This window comes from Durio zibethinus, chromosome 18 (genome assembly GCF_047325235.1).
Source record: "Durio zibethinus cultivar Kanyao isolate XHJ-2024 chromosome 18, ASM4732523v1, whole genome shotgun sequence".
Classification (NCBI taxonomy): Eukaryota; Viridiplantae; Streptophyta; class Magnoliopsida; order Malvales; family Malvaceae; genus Durio; species Durio zibethinus.
In genome coordinates this window covers 8377403-8394284 of record NC_143179.1, presented here as the reverse complement: position 1 = coordinate 8394284, position 16882 = coordinate 8377403, and the positions used below count along the sequence as shown (strand labels likewise).

At 32.6% G+C, this 16882-nt stretch overlaps 1 long non-coding RNA gene across 1 annotated transcript; it reads right to left on the bottom strand.

Annotated features, from left to right (window-relative positions):
• Positions 1 to 915: 915 nt before the first annotated feature.
• LOC149513677 (uncharacterized) lies at positions 916 to 16881 on the bottom strand. Its single transcript, XR_016329732.1, has 2 exons — positions 16472 to 16881; positions 916 to 1174 (listed from the first exon to the last, which is right to left on the bottom strand). It is a non-coding gene; the product is annotated as an uncharacterized LOC149513677 (long non-coding RNA).
• Between the last annotated feature and the right edge of the window lies 1 nt (position 16882).

Genomic DNA, 16882 nt, shown 5'->3' with positions numbered 1-16882 from the left:
GAGTCAATCAAGCTACCTTTAAGGCACGCAGTCCCTCTCTATCCTTGCGTGTGGAGGCAACCGAATTTCTCTGGGACACCTTAATTTAATATCGAAACGTGTGAGAATCTATTATAACGTATAAATAAAGATTTAAATTTAAATTTTTGAAATGTTTATTACGAAATAAAATTATAACATTTATGAATTAAAATAAATAATATTTTATAAATTGAATGTAAATTTTAATAAATAATATCAAAATAATTACTTGTCAAACGAGTATTAAATATTACATTATAAGAGTAATTCTAAAATTTTGTAAGAATTAAGTGCTATATAATATTAATCATCTCTAAAATCTTAACGTCTAATGTGATTTTAATTTTATATATGTGGTTCAATGCTTCTATCTGTATTTTATGTTACGTTTAACATAAACATCAAATTTTACCGAGAAAATTTGTGACCCCTTAATATTATATTGAAAGATTTTAAAAATCTATTATAATATATAAATAAAAGTTTAAATTTAAATTTACAAAATATTTTTTATGAGATAAAATTATAAAATTTTTATATTAAAACGAATAATATATCATAAATTTGATGTGACTCTCTACACAATCATCCTAAATTATTTAAGGAGAAAATTTGCTTAAAATTTAGAGCATTATTAACCATGAAAATACTTGATAAAAGGAAAAAAAAAATTATGATCAAGCCCAATTCTATGATACCTTGCTTGAATTTGTTTCGATTTTATTAAGATATTTAATTAGGCCATATTTTTCTATTAATTTCCAAAATGCTGATTTCATTTTCGTATGAATTAAATAAATTGTTTTCGTTTTCGTGTAACCCAAGTCTAGCAATGGCAGTCATTTGTCTGAATAGAAATAGAAAAAGCTTGTATAAGAGCTTGCACTAAAAATAGAAATCCAACTAGGGGCCAGCACCACGTAACCGATGGATTAGAATTAGCATTAGAATATGTTGAAAAATAAAAAAAATAAAAAAGTGATAGACCCAAGAAGAAATTATTGGTGCAGTCCCTCCAGGGCAGGTGAGGAAGTTAATCGCTGCTGGATGCAAGCAAAGCAATCAAAGACAGTGCGGAGAAACAAGTGGAGTGTTATGCTGAAAATCAGATGCAGCCATGTGAATCGGGTCACCCTGTGTGATGTCATCTCATCTGTTTATCAAAATCAAATGTACTCAGATTTCAGATTTTTCTTTTTTGAACTCTATAAAGGAAGTGGGAAGCGCTATCTACGTCTTGATCTATTGAAAAAATATACGAAAATGATATGATATATATTAAAATTTAAATTTAAATTTATGAGATATTTTTTGTGAAATAAAATTGTAAGATTTTTGAGTAAAAAAATATAATATTTTGCAAATTTGGTGTGAATCTCCACAATGGTATTAAAGCAGTCATCAGTTAGTGAGAATTAAGTGTTACATCGTGAGAATCATTAGATACTACACGGTAGAGAATTATCTCTAGAATCTTAACGTTTGGTGTGACTTTGGTATTATAGTTGGACTCGACTTGATAGGTACATTAAACTTTAAAAGTAGAGAGATTGTGACGTCTTAATTCCCACACCGGAAAAATGTGTGAACATAATATAATATATATATTGAGATCTAAACTTAAACCTATTAAACGTCTTTTGTGGAATAAAATTGTAACACTTTTTGGTCAAAACGAATAATATCTCATAGGTATAGTGCAGATCTCCACACCCTCTCATCTCATTTCATATCTTTGTGTCATCCTATGCCATGCAAGGCAAGCCCCACCCCCACACGTACTCTCCTATTTAATACAGTGTTCCTAGGAGCAATTAAGATATGTTGCTCTTTAAGCCTAAATAGAATCATCATCTACATAAAAAACATTGAGGCATGTATGCTAGCATTTTTATTTTCAATTTTCTTTGGATAATTGTATTTGTATAATATTTTGGCTTATCAATGAATTAAAACAATGTAAAAACTTCATTTTGTAAGTACTCAGTAGTGTTCTTACCTCAAGCCTCTATTATTCTCTACTGTTTCATTATAGCTAGAACTTTCAACAATTTTCAACTTAGCAGTTTGCACTTAAACAAACGACATTGTTATAAAGACAATAGAAACTGAGGAAGTCATAGGTTAAGGTTCAATTTTGAAACTAAAAATGGATTGTTGGACCAAAACTATCTATGGTCTATAGGCAGATGATACAAAGGAAAAACAAATGCCTACTATTGGTGCTGAGCTCCTATTTAAAGGTGTTTTTGTGAATACAAAAAAGAAAGACAGTTAAAAGCAAAGGTAAAGGGTGTTCTTTGTGTTTACACTCTAACACGCAAGTCAGTAAAGATCAAGTAGGCAAAAAAGTAGAAAAATGAGAGAAAAATAAGTGGGATGAAACTACCTTTATGGTGCCTAAGTTTTCATATTTATAGGTAAGCTGAGAGGGATTAAAAGGGGACAATTAAGATAGGGTCGAGCTAAGGTGGCACTGACAATGTTAGTTTAACCTTATATGTCAAGTCAACATAAATGATAAAAATGCCCCTAGTAATTTGGTGAAAGTTTTAAGAAGAAAAAAGATCACTATAACCATCAAATGCCCTTAATAATCTGTCCTTTCATTAAGCAGTTTGAGTATTAGATTGTTAAATTTATTACCGACATCCCCAGTGTGGGACAAATTAGCTAAAGAAATATATTGGCAGCTTGGTTCATTGAAGGTCAATGTTGCAAGAGGAGGTCAATTCTAGACGATAACTAGCTTTAAGCCACATTCTTACCTAGTGATTATCCGATCTTACACATGTGTTCTTGATTGTGTGCATAATTGGTTTAAAGGTTTCTAAAGTGATAATTGTATGGGGTGATTCAAGATTAGTGCAGGAGTTCGTCTTACCATGGTGAGACTTGTATTTTTTTAAAAAAAATTTGGATTTTATCTATTTTGGACCCTAAAGGTGAACTGGGCTCTCAATTTACCCCCGATGGTTGTTCGATTTAAATGGTCTAACTTGGGGTTCATCTAGTTATGCCGATCTAACAGCATTAAATGAAGAGAGAAGTAGTTTAAACAAAAAATTTTAAAGCAAAAAGATGAAAATAAGTCTTTTTGCTTGTGCTCTGACAAGTGGTGCGGAATGTTTCATAAATTTGGTCTATGGCGCATTTACATAAATGGCTGGTAAGGCTTCAATTTTTCATCTTTTACTTTCTTTGCTCTCCATCCAACCTAAAATTTTTTATCTCAATAGCTTTCTAGCCTTCAAAGTTTTTTTTACACCTACTTCAATATGTATTTCTAACAATGTCTTTTAGTATGAGTTTTGGATAGGCTTATGGTTATAGGGTAGAGCTAAAGAGAGGTCAACGAGGGTAACAGAATGACAACCTGATCCCCTTTATTATTGGAGACTATAACTATGCAAAAATGGCTTATTGGTTCAACTCGATGTCCGATGAAGGACAATGATGTAATGAAGAGAATGCTTAGGCAAGAAGCAAGTGACTTTTGGGCATGGAAGAACTATATACTCAGATCAATTTCGAACTTCAACATCTACATGCTTTTGCCATCTCTTAGGTCAATTTATCTTCTATGATCGATTTTCCTTCCTTTTTGATCTTTCCCCTTCTAAGGTTCGATCTCTTCCACTTTTTGCCAATTCTACTCTCCCCCCTCAATCAATTTTTTTGCACATCTTGTCTTCTCCTAAAGGATTTTCACCTCATCCTTCTTTTTATGAGATCGAGCTACTTTCATCCACTACTCTTTTTTTAGATCTGTTTCCCATCCAAAAGTTAAATTCTTCTGAAAAGAGGTTTCAAATAGGAACAAAAAAAAGGGAACACATTGATCAGAGAAAGTGACGGTGAGGGAAAGAGTCTTGTAGTGCAAGACAAACTTGTCGAGGTCCCTGTATATACTCTATGTGACTTCAGTATAATCCTCAATGATATAATGAGCGAGCTAAAGGGTAGGGTAAATCTAAAAGACTATCCTAACATGTGCTCGGCATATCACATATGTGCTTTGGGTACCATTTTTTTCAGAGAGGGATACAGTATAATAACGTCAAACTCCTCAGACCGGGTCACCAATAGACTAGAGCCATATTGGCTCTATGTATATTGGGATTCATTTGTGGCCAATATGAGGTTTTTACTTCATCCTTTATTTATTTTAATTTTTAATTTTTACAATTTAACCATCATTCAGCTTATCTTGAATTCTATTCAGTACATAGTCGCTTTTATTATTCGTTATCAACAACTAAATACTTTTCCTTCTCTTCATCTATTCAGGGAGTTTTTCTCTTTTAAAAAATATCCCAGTGATAGTAGGTGATTTTATATCACAACTCGATCAAATAAAAAACTTCTTACCGATTGTCCTAGTTCAATAAAGAATTAGAAACTACTATTCCTATGCCTTAAGAAGCAAAAGGCAAATAAAAATGGTGAGCCTGAGGTTGAAGCTTGAGAAATATGGAGTACAATCGACTCTTTTATGGATATACCGGTGGCCTTCTTCATCATTGATCTATCAAATCATGATAAAATTTTAAAATTTACACGTAGGGGGAGCTCATCATCGATGTTCATGGGTTGACTTCCTCGGAAGTAATAAACAGGATAAAGTATTAGGGTAGATTTGAAGTGACCTTGTAAGATTTTGTTTTAATTTAATTTTTTATTAAATTGTTAGCTCAAATTTACAGAGATGGCCGGTAATGATGACTTTGATATCTAGTTGTACCAACATGACCCAAGGCCTAAAAGAGGAGATCTAACTTAGGGTCATATCCTGTGGAAGAAACAAGGTGGTCAGCACCTCTATGCCCCGCTCTCTCTCAGGTCAAAAGTCGAAAGCTAGGGTAAGTCAGGACCTATCCTCTACATCGACATCAACACCACCCCTTCTAGTTAAAAGATCATGGGTGGAGACCTCCTTCTCTAGTCCTGAGAACCTCGAAGCTAGGGTGCTAAGGCCTAGCTCAGAGAGAACATCTATAGGGTTAGATTATGCTCTAACGGATGATTCCATCTCCAATCTTGACATAGCTAGGAAGTTTTGCAAGGTCACAATTTCTCTTTTTGATGAGTATCTCTTGACCTCAGCTCAATTTCTTGTTATTATTTTTGTTTTTATTTTTTTAAGTCTAAGATTTTTTTATATAGTCCAAAAGAAGTTCCTACCTCAGTTTTATGGAGAATAGTAGCTAAGCCCTCTATTATGCTTATCTTGTTATGAGACATATGCTAAAGATTGAGAATGATATGGATGCCTTTACTGAGGAGCACAAAAAGAGCTCAGAGGCATTGAGCAACATCAAATTAAGCCTTAGCATATCTCACAAGAATGATGTCGAGCTAAAAAAAATATGGATGAGCTGACAACAAAGCTAGAGGTCGTCTTGATTGACGAGGTCGTCTTGATTGACAAGGCCTCAGTCAAATCTATAAAGGAACAAGCCAAGCTAATGCTTAATGATGCTTAAGCTAAAATCACAAGGTTAAGGTCTGAGCTAAAGGCTCGAGACAAGAAGAAGAATGAGCTAAAGATGAAGGTTGCTGAATAGTACAACCCTCTAATGATTATCTCCAAGTAAAGGTAGAGTTTTCAAGAAAAAATGTACTTGGTGCCTTTCAGCTGGCCAAAGACGAGGTATAGTTCAAATTTTTCTTTCTCAACCTCAACCTCTCTGATATTGACATCAACAATATCAAATAAAAGCTTGTTCAAATTAGCCTGAAGATGATAAAAAAATGGAAGAGGAAGAAGATGATGAAGATGAGGCCCTAGAGGGTGAGCTAAAAGGTCACCTTGCAGACCGAGAAAGAAGTTATGGAGATCATCGAATGTGAGGTCATCTTTCTTGCTCCTGCTGATGAAAGTGTTCCCCTAGCTGTTGCTGCTACTAATGAATAAATTTCATAATTTTTTATTTTTAACTTTGTAATTTTTTTGAATAAGGTCAGCTTTTTGTAATAATCTCACATACTTTAACCGATGTATTTTGTTACAATAAAATAGAAAGAAAAGTTTTTTCAAGTTTCAGCTTGAATTTATTGTCACTTTTTTCTTATTTGCACAAGTTTGAGAATGGTTAACCGATCTAAAGATGAATAATTAGACTAAAGACTTATATAATTGCGTAAATCAAATAAACATACTTACAAGTCCTAGGTTAGATTTCTTCAAATAACTTAAATGTAAGCTTACTGAAGATAATTTAATTCATGTGTTCATGTACAAAATAATACAAGTATGAGCTAAATTTGATCCAATCTATAGGTAATAGACTTGATTGTCATTTCACATCCTTGGAAAAATAGTGCCATTCATAAAATAAAGCAAGTTTGAGCTCAGTTTATACTTAACTACTGATAATAAATCTTTTAGTTGTCTATGTTTTACGTTCTTGGGATGAAGTCGCTATTTAGATCCTGTAATTTGTAGGTCGCATCGTGAATGGCCACGTTAACAATATATTATCCTTTCCACATCGAGACCAATTTGCCACTTCGGTCATCTACCTCTAAAGCTTGAATTTTTTTAAATACCAAGTCACTATTTCTAATGTACTTACATCAGACCCTCTTATTATAATAGTTGGTTACCTTTTGCCAGTAGGCTACAATTTGTGTTAGGACTATGTCTTTTTGTTTTTCAGTGAGATTGAGGTCGACCTTAAATGTTTTTTCATTTTTTTTCTTTTGATGCCAATTCAACTCTTAAACTTGACAGGTCGATCTCAACCGACACTATGACCTTTATTTCAAATTCCAAGTGAAAGAAAGTTTCACTAGTGGGCACTTTCATGATTATCCTTAAAGCTCACAAAACTCACAGTAGCTCGTCGACCCACTTCCCTTTTATCACGTCAAGCCTCTTTTTAAAGCCTTAATATTGTCTTATTTGTAGCTTTGGCTTACTCGTTGAACTGAAAGTAGGCAACTAACGTGAACCTGAAGTTGATGTGAATATTTGAACATCATTCCCTAAACCTTAGATTTTTGAATTGTTTGTCATTGTCTGTTATTATCGACTAAAGTAATCTGAATCTATAAACTATGTTTTTCCAATGAATTTATCGACTCATGCTTACGTGGTGGTGGCTAGGGCTTCAGTTTCCAACCATTTTGTGAAGTAATCTACTACCATTAAGGCAAATCTCCTCTGACTCATAGTCGAGGTGAATGGTTCAAGGACATCCATTTTTCACTACATAAATGGCAACGAACTGATAATAAGATTGACCTCAATTAAGGGGAGATATTGTATGTAGGTAAATTTTTGACACTTGTCGCATCTCTTCACCAGTTTGATTGCATCCCTTCTAATGGTAAGCTAGTAATAGCCATGCCTCAGCATTATAAACCAAAGATCGAGATCCGATGTGACTTTCACATATTTCTTCGTGGATTTCTCGTAGCATGTACTATGCCTCTTCTTGATCAACACATCTTAAGTATGGTAGGTTAAAAGATCTTTTGTATAATTTTTCTTTGATCATTGTGTACTAGAGGGCATTTTTCATCAATGCCCTAGCCCAGACTCTTTCGTTGGTGTAGACATCAAATTTTATTCGGGACATTTTTTTAACATGATTGATCCAGGGCTCATTTACAAACATAGGCCAAGACCATTTATGATGATCATTTACAACCTATAAAGAGCTCACAAATTTACTTACTTAAAAATTCAAAGTCAACTCAGGTCAAATCCGATCAAATCAAGTCAAAATTACACAAAACTTGATCAAAATAGATGAGAGCCCAGATCAATTTTGAAAATTCAAAACCTAATTGAAATCAATATGGTTTAAAATCAAATTTAAGATTTTTTAAAAAATACTAAAATTTTCATGGTGCCCCGAGAAAGATAAAATTAAGGGTAATTTCATAATTTGACCCTCTCGAGCTTGAATTTTTATGAAAATTTTTAGATCTCAATTTCATAATATTTTATGATTTTCAATGCTTGAAAATCCCAAATATGACAATGGGAACATTGATTTCTAAGAAAATGATTATAAATACCAAAAATTTGCATTATGGATAAAATGGTCTTTTTTAAGTTTGAAGGGTATAAAAATTCAACCTTTACAATATTTAATATAGGCCACTGGATCTTTTGCTGCCTCTTGATCTAAGGGCCAAAGGTGGCTCCTTGAAAACATAAAAAAGGAGAAACTTTGGCCTTTTGATGAGATTTCATCCAAGGGCCTTCATTGATCAAGATTAGGATCTTGATCTTGGAAGCTTAGCCAATTATGTATAGGCTGGAATGAAGCTGCTAGAACAAGGGAGAAAAAAAAAAGAGGGAAGCCTCGAGTTAAAAAAAAAAAGAAAAGAAAGCATAAAAAATGAGAAAGTTAAAAATAAAAAATTTAAGAGGTAAGATAGCCCATACCAAGGCTGAGTTTTGTCGATTATATCATGTGTTTTACACTATTTTTGCACATGCTATGATCTTTTCTGCAAGTGTTCTTATTTATTTCTTACATTTTTTGACTTTGGTGTGAATGTTGATAAAGTGAAGCTTTGTATGTTCTATGTTTCTATTTTTTTATATAAAAAGGATAAAGTTTTGGTTTTATTTTTCTGGTTTGGTCGAATGCTTCTTGCCTTTTCCAATGGCAACTACTACAACTGACCTTATCCTACAAAGTTGATAGTCTTTGTCCTTTCATCCTTCATGTTTAACCTCTAGTTAGTAGGCTGAAATGATTAAATGACTTGAAAAGCAACTGAATAACCAAATCGTGTTGCATATATCCCCATAGACAATCACGGTTTGGTTGTTCTTCCACCTAGATTTGGAAATTTGTTTCCTTTGTTGCCTATAGAGGTTCTAGCATCACTTTTATCTATTTTCTTTGTATGAGACTTGGGTGTACTAATGGTAATGAAGGGCTCATAGTCAAAAGCTTTTAGGGAACAATGGTGGTGGTTGTTAAAGGAAAATGGGAAGAGGTGAACGGCCTGTCTGGGGGGTTGAGTCTTTTTTTGACCTTTTCAGCTTGTTGTTCACGTAGGACTTTTGCATAAATTCTCAAGCTTCAATTTTTTCATGTTCTTTTTAGCAATACATGGTCCCACCATGGTCTTTTGCCTAGCTTCCATGTATGATGAAAAGATCAAATGCAAGGCACAGTCCTACTATTATTTCGTTTGCCCATATTTTGATGTAATGGAAACATCAATGCGTTGCACGGTTCCATCATTATTTTGTTACTTAGATTTCTTTTACGCTTCTGTTTCTTCAATCCATACATGAATCACTTCTAGGTGTAAAGAAAGTTTCACTTGTATACGGATTTGGATTTGTTATTATTATTATTACTATTTTTTTCTTCTTACATTCATCAAGAAAATGGCTACTACATGCTGTAAAAATAATACACAATGATGATCATGTTAATAATGCAAAGATGAATAATAAAACAATTAGGGTGTAGGAATATTTAAGCATCTTTTTGCATACTTATTTTAGCTTGATAATCATGCTTATTTTTGGATTATGCCAAGGTTTTGAATGTCTAATTCCTTTGTGCATGTTTTAGCTTTTAAATTAATTTGTTTATGTCCTTTGAATACATTTTATGTATCTTAATTGTTATTTGCATTTTAAAGATTTTTCTTTACTAATAGTAATAATGGTTTTATACTAAAAAATATAATCGGTGGTATATATATATATAAATTTTTAATTAATTTTTTAAAAATTATAAAAAAAATGAGTTTGCCCTAAAAGTCTACTTAGATGTTGGAGACTTTTAGAGAGAGTCGTAAGTTCTTAAAATTCAAATCCCAATTTACCTAAAAACTTAAACTCTTTTAAATTTATAAGGATTTGCATGAAAACTTTTTATAAAGTAATTTGTTCATGAATGCCACCTAAATATTGGGGAATTTAGGAAATTTTATTTCACTAAAAATTTTCATGGCTTAAAAGTATGTTCATTTTGTTGAAATTTTGATTATAAAAATACAATAGTAATAAAAATTATTAAATGAGATTTTAAAATATAAAAATTTACACCCAGACTCTGCCTAAATGTTGGAGAGTTCGAGTGACCTTTTATATTTAAGAACTCGATTCTTAAGTTAGTATTTGATCATTATTTTGCATAAATTTAATTTTTTTTAATTAATGCCTCTATTTATAATGCATACATATATGTTTGCTTTAGTTATAGTTTTTAAAGATTTGCATGAAAACTTTTTATGATATAATCAGTTTTCGAATGCCGCCTAAATATTAGAGTATTCAAAAAATTTTATTTCATTAAGAATTTTCATACATTTTCGCTACTCGAAATAAATTTTTTTTTAAACAGCGGTTATAAAATGCAATAATAATAAAAATAATAGGGCGAGATTTTAAATATAAAAATTCATACCCAAATTCTGCCTAGATATTAGAGAGTTCATGTAGTCTTTCTATATTTAAACCCGATTACTATATTCATACTTAATCATCATTTGCATATGTTTAATTCTTAAATTAATGTTTTCATTTATAATGCTTATATATATATATCAGTGTGTATGTTTGCTTTATTTCTGGATGTTTAATATTAATTATATTATTATGTTTCATTTTTTTACCACATAAAAAGTTTTCTTAGAATTTTTGGTTTGAAACAAATAAAGTTAAAATAGCATTCTATGAAATATAATTGATTGGTACTCTACCTAGATATTAGAGAGTTATCAATAATTATCATTTACAAATAATGTTATTTTATTATTTTTTAGAAAGAATGTTATGATAAATCTTAATTGAAAAGATTATTTTCAAATTATGCTTTTATGTCAAAAACTTTGAAGGTATTTCTTTAATTTGAATATTTTCATAATATTTCTCAAAAAAAAGATTTTTTTAATTAATTTTATTTCGTATAAACAAATGGAATTATAATTAAAGTTCATACAGAAAACCATTTTTGTCCAAAATTATAAATAGCGCATAATTAATTGGTTCCAATTTTATGGACGTTATAGGGGTGCTAATCCTTCCTTACATATAACCAACTCCTAAACTCAATTTGTTTTCGTAAACCAAATGCATCTTTTTAATAAAGCTATAAACTCATTTTATTGTTTTATTAAAAAGATAAATTTTTGGATGGTAAATCATACCCTAAAAAAGATTGATGGTGACTCTTCATGTTTTTACATTATTTTTAAATTCTTATGTCTAGTGATCGAGTCTTTGAACTGATACGTTACGACAGTTAGGTAACACTCCCATGGTCAGGTATGCTTTAATTGGTATCATCTAAGTTTTTTTCTCTATGACCTATCCCATGAACTTGTCCTTGGTGCTTTTTTATATGTTAGTTCTTCTACTAAAACTTGGTCCAAAGTTTTCATTATTGCTCCTAAAGCCAACTTAGACAGAGAGTCTACTATTGAATTTTTTTTATCTCGGTATTTTTTTTACCTTAGCTTTCTTAAAGCCAACTACCAAGGCTAGCACTTAGTCGAGATACATTCAAATTTCATCTTTTCGAGCTTCAAACTCTTTATTTGTATGACCAACAACCAGTTGAAAGTCACTATAAATGGTTATGTGTTGAACATTCAGCTCGGTTGTCAACTTTAGATCAACTATCAACACCTCATATTTCGCTTCACTGTTAAATTGCTTAAACTTGAATCTCAAAGTGTATAGGTAATATAGCCCTTCTAAGCTGATCAGAATGAAGTTAGTTTCTTTATCTTGGCTTGTAGCTAATCCATCAACATAGAGCTTTCAATCATCTTTATCCAAGGTTTTTTTTTTCCTCAATTTGTCCTTTCGGTTGTACCGAGATGTGCTCTATGATGAAGTTTATCAACATCTATGATTTTAATGCCGACTTGAGTGAAATATGTAGATCGAATTCGTTGAGCTTTACTGCCTATTTGATTAACCTTCCTAACATTTTAGGCTTTTGTAAAACTTGTCTCAATGGCTGATTGGTCAAGACATGGATTGTATGGGCTTGAAAATATGACTTGAGTTTTATGACTGAAGTGACAATAGCATAGCCTAATTTTTCTATGCCATTGTAGCTAACTTCAGGCCTTATCAATGCTTTACTTACAAAATAGACAGATTATTATTTCCCTTTTTTTTCTCGAATTAGGATCGAGTTGATAGCTTGATCTATGTTGGTTAAGTATAAATACAGTGTTTCACCAGTCCTCAATTTAAATAGGATAAGCAAAGAGGATAAAAACTCTTTAAGTTCATCAAAAGCTTTTTGGCATTGAGGAGTCCACCTAAAGTCAGAGACATTCATGAAAATTTTAAAAAATGATAGACATCGTTCTATTGATCTGGACATGAATCGACTGGGTGTGGCTATTCTACTAGTTGACTTTTGTACTTTCTTTATCGAAGTCGATGCCTTCATTTCTAAGATCGCCTGAACTTTTTTAGGGTTCACTTTTATTCCCCTTTTGTTAATTATGTTACCAAGAAACTTGTTTGATGTAACCTCAAAAGCACATTTGCTTGGGTTAAGTCTCATATTATACTTTCTCAAAGTGTTAGAAATTTCTTCAAGGTCCTCCGATGCTCAGTCAAACTCTTACTCTTAATTATCATGTCGTCTACATATACCTTCATATTATGGTCGATCTAGTATTTAGATACCTTATTCACCAATCTTTGGTAGGTCACCCCTGTATTATTTAATTCGAATGGCATGACCTTGTAACAGTAAAGGTTTTTCTTAGTAGTAAAAATCATTTTCTCCTCATCCTCTATTAATATTTTGATTTAATTGTAGCCAAAATAGATATCCATGAAGCTAAAAAAACCATAATCGATACTATCATCTACTAACCGATCTATGCTAGGGAAGAAAAAGTTATTTTTCAGATAAATTTTATTTAGGTCGATAAAATCCACACACATTTTTTATTTTTTATTGTACTTTTAACTATGACCATATTAGCTATCTACTTGAGGTAGTAGACCTCTCTAATAAAGTCAACTTGCAATAATTTATCAACTTCTTCCTCAATGACCTGTTGTCTTTTGGAAATAAAAGTTCTTTTCTTTTATCAAACTAGTTTTACCTCATGATTAGTGTGTAATCTGTGAACCATCACTTTCATATCAATTATGAGAATATCAAACAATGTATAAGCAAACAGATTGATATTATCTTTTATGAGTTGAATTAGTTGGTCTTTATGTTAAAGCTTGGCTTTGCATGTATTTTTTAGAAATGCTATTCCAGAATAAGATTGTCATAAGGTCCTCAATCGATTCGGGTCGGTTTGCATCTAAGTTTGGTCTTTTATCAATTATCTCTTTTTGTTCAATTAGGTGGAGATCATTTCTTATGAAAATAGATCCTCACATGATGATTAGTATATTGAAAAACTTGTTGAACATATTAGTAAAAGTGAAGTATATTTTTCATTTGATGCTATGTTTTAGCCAATGTGTTAGCTCGGTCCGAGTAATATCAAATTATTCACATCGACCTAGGAGCTTGGTCGTTTTTAATGTCGTCTCAAAAAATTAAAAAATGAAATAACATTAAACTTTTTCAAAGCTCAAAAGACTTAAGAGCACGCTTCTTCCAGGTCAGTCTTACATTTATGCTTTTGTTAATGATTTTCTGCCTCTTGTCAATTCTCTGTGTTTGTTCTTCTTTGCTTTTACCTTAATATCGATCAAGCTGCCTGTTTGCTTTTTAGTCTTACCATTCATTGTTGTAACATAACATTATTGTGTCATAGACTAACCTCGCTAAACTTCTTCAACCCCTTCAAATGTTGAGAATTTCATTTTCAAATAGAGAGCTAAGCCTATAAGCCGCATAATAGATTACTAGGTTGACCTAATATCATGTTATAGGCAAATGGTATATCCACTACTATGAATTCTACGACTAAGGTAATTGTCTTCAATTTAGTCCTTAAAGAGATTGAAAGCTTGATAATTCCTCTTATGGGCACCTGTTCATTCCCAAATCCCATTAATGTAGTGGTGATAGGCTTCAACTAATCTTCGTCAATCCCTATTTTTTTCAAACAACTATAATACATGACATCGATTGAATTTTTATTATCAAATAAAATTTTTTTAACCACATAGTTATGTACTAAGTTTGTGATCACTATAGCATTGTCGCGTGGGTGTTAGATTCACTCTAGATCTTTCAAGCTAAATGAGATCGACTAGTTTTTCTAGTCTTTTTTCTTTTTTGGCCGAGGTGCCTACTGCTATTACCCGACTCGGGTTAAACTTTTTTTTTGTTAAGGTGAAACTACCTCCTGTGATTATGTTAATCACCTTCATAATTAGCTTACTATTGTCAGCTTGGCTCTCTTCTTGATTTGGCTTTTCTCATTGAGCATTCCTTCTTCCTTATTCTAATTTTTTTTTTGCCTTGGGTAGGCACTATGTGGTCTTATCTATAGCAAGTTCTAAGTTGGTTTTATCTTTTCTACCCCATATATCTCTTGAATTGACCTTGTCTTATTAAAGCTTCAATATCATTTTTTAGGTTGACACAATCTTTGATATTATAGCCAATGTCCTTGTGAAAAGTACATTTTTTTGTCGAATCCTTCCATGTGTTCTGTTTCAGTGGCTTAAGACATCTAAGGATAGAATTTCTTTCAATTTGCATCAAAATTCTCTCGAGGAAGTATTCAATGCAGTGTAGCTTCTTTTTCCACTAGGACTTCTAACTCTATGTTGTCTCACTCTTAGGAAAAGATCGTAGAAATCTTTATTTTTTTATGATAAAGAAGAGGGATGAGCCTCTCTCACCTCGATTAGTTTTCATTGTAGCTTTAGCATTAATGTATTTCTCTATAATTAGCAAGATGTCTACCAGAGTTTTGAGCGATTCTAGTGATAATGTCAACTTTAAATGGTACTCATTATCGTTAAATCCACTTGTCATTGCAGCAACAATGACCATCTATTCCAAGTCTTTAACCTGTAAAGCTTTCATGTTAAAACGCATGACATAACTTTTCAAAGTTTCATTCCACTTTTGGTGAATTGATATTAAGCTTAAGATCATTTTCTTTACTATTCGGCTACTCACAAATCTAGACAGAAACAGGTAGTTGAGCTCCTTAAATGTAATGATTGACCTCTACTCCTGATGTTGTACCAAGATCGAGCTGCACCTTTTAACATAATGGCTAAACTTTTACACATTAGAGCCTCATTGGCCTCCTACATCTTTATGTTAGTTTTATAAAGTTTCAAATGATTAAAGGGTTAGAAGTACCATCGTATGTCTCCAGGTTAGCATTTTAAATTTTTTAGAAGGAATGGTTCTGTCAATTTGTTAAGTAAAGGGTGAGGTTTTCAAGAACTTATGCTCATCCTCAAATGCCACTACCTTCATTTTCAGCTCTTTTTTCATGGCTTGCATCCAAGCTTCCAAATCCCTGTTCAGTTGAAATTCATGGTCAATTTGTTTGGATTTTTGGGTTGTGGCATGTGTGGAATTGTAGCTGGAAAGGTGATGAGTTAGGTTTGTGTGTTTTTCTTCTCTGGAGGCTGAGGAGGCTTTCGCTTCTTCGTAGCTTGGTTGTCTAACAGCGACTTCTCGGCTAGGTGATTAAATCTGACACTTTTGAAACTTGTGATGGGGTTATAGTTTGCCATATCTGTTTGAGAGCTTGTATTTGTTCTATCAGGGCTTGAAATTGTTTCATGGTCGCTGTCATCTGTGGTTGAGCTAGAAAGACAACATGCTAGCTACGGTGAGTTTCTGTTCCAGCCAGGGTGGTTGCCTCTCCTTCCTCTTGGATTTGTTTTCTTAGTGGCATTTTTTTATGTTCAGCTAATATGAGATATCTCTTACCTAAGGCACCAAATGTTGATACCGAGTTTCGACCTAAAGGTGTTCCTGTGAATGCAAAAGAAAATGACGGTTAGAGGCAAAGACAGGGGGTGTTTCCTGCGTTTGCACTCTGATGCACAAGTTAGTAAAGATCAAGTTGGCAAGAAAGTAGGAAGAGGAGAGAGAGAGAAGTGAGTGGGATGAACCTACCTTCATGGTGCCTAGGTCTTTATATTTATACATAAGCTAATAGGGATCATAAGGGGACAGTTAAGACAAAGCCAAGCTAAGGTGGCATTGGCTACATCAATCAGGTCATCTCAAATGACAAAAATACTCCTAGTTTTCTGCTGAAGGCTTTGAGAGGGAAAAAAACTACTATAACCTTTTGACCATCAAATACCTTTAACACCTACCACATCAATAAAAGAGGTCTTATATTATTCATTTAATTTGATCAACTATTTTGAGATGGACTAAAATTATTAATTCATGTCCTAACAAATTTGGTCGAACATATTGCTTATACGCAGTCAGTTGCGAAGAAAATTTAGTTCAAACTCAAAGTTAATAGCAACATTTTGGAACTAAAAACAATTGGCTCTGAAAATCTTTAAGAATGGAAAAAGAATTACCTTGTAGCAGATCGAGTTTTACCATTCTATTCTTTAGATTCACCTCAATTCTCATTCTCCTCCATAACTGCCACTATCATCTTCTCGCTCACCCTCATTCTCCACGTAATTTTCATGGCTTTCATTGTCCTTTCCATTGCTTCCTTGTACTATATTCTCATTAACTGTGCCATTAAAGTCCAATTTTGGGGAGTTGATTTCAGAAACTTTAAGTTTCCCGCTAGCGTTAACTTGTGCAGTCCCAAGGTCTCTCTCGAGCATATAGGCTTCTAAGAAGTCCGAAACACCTTGCTGTTGCATCACAAAATCACTGTTAATCAAAGGCCTAGACGAAGTGGGACAAGTAATGGGTATCCTTGACTAAAGCTGATCCAATTGATCAAAATAAGTGCAGGTTTTAGATTGATGAGA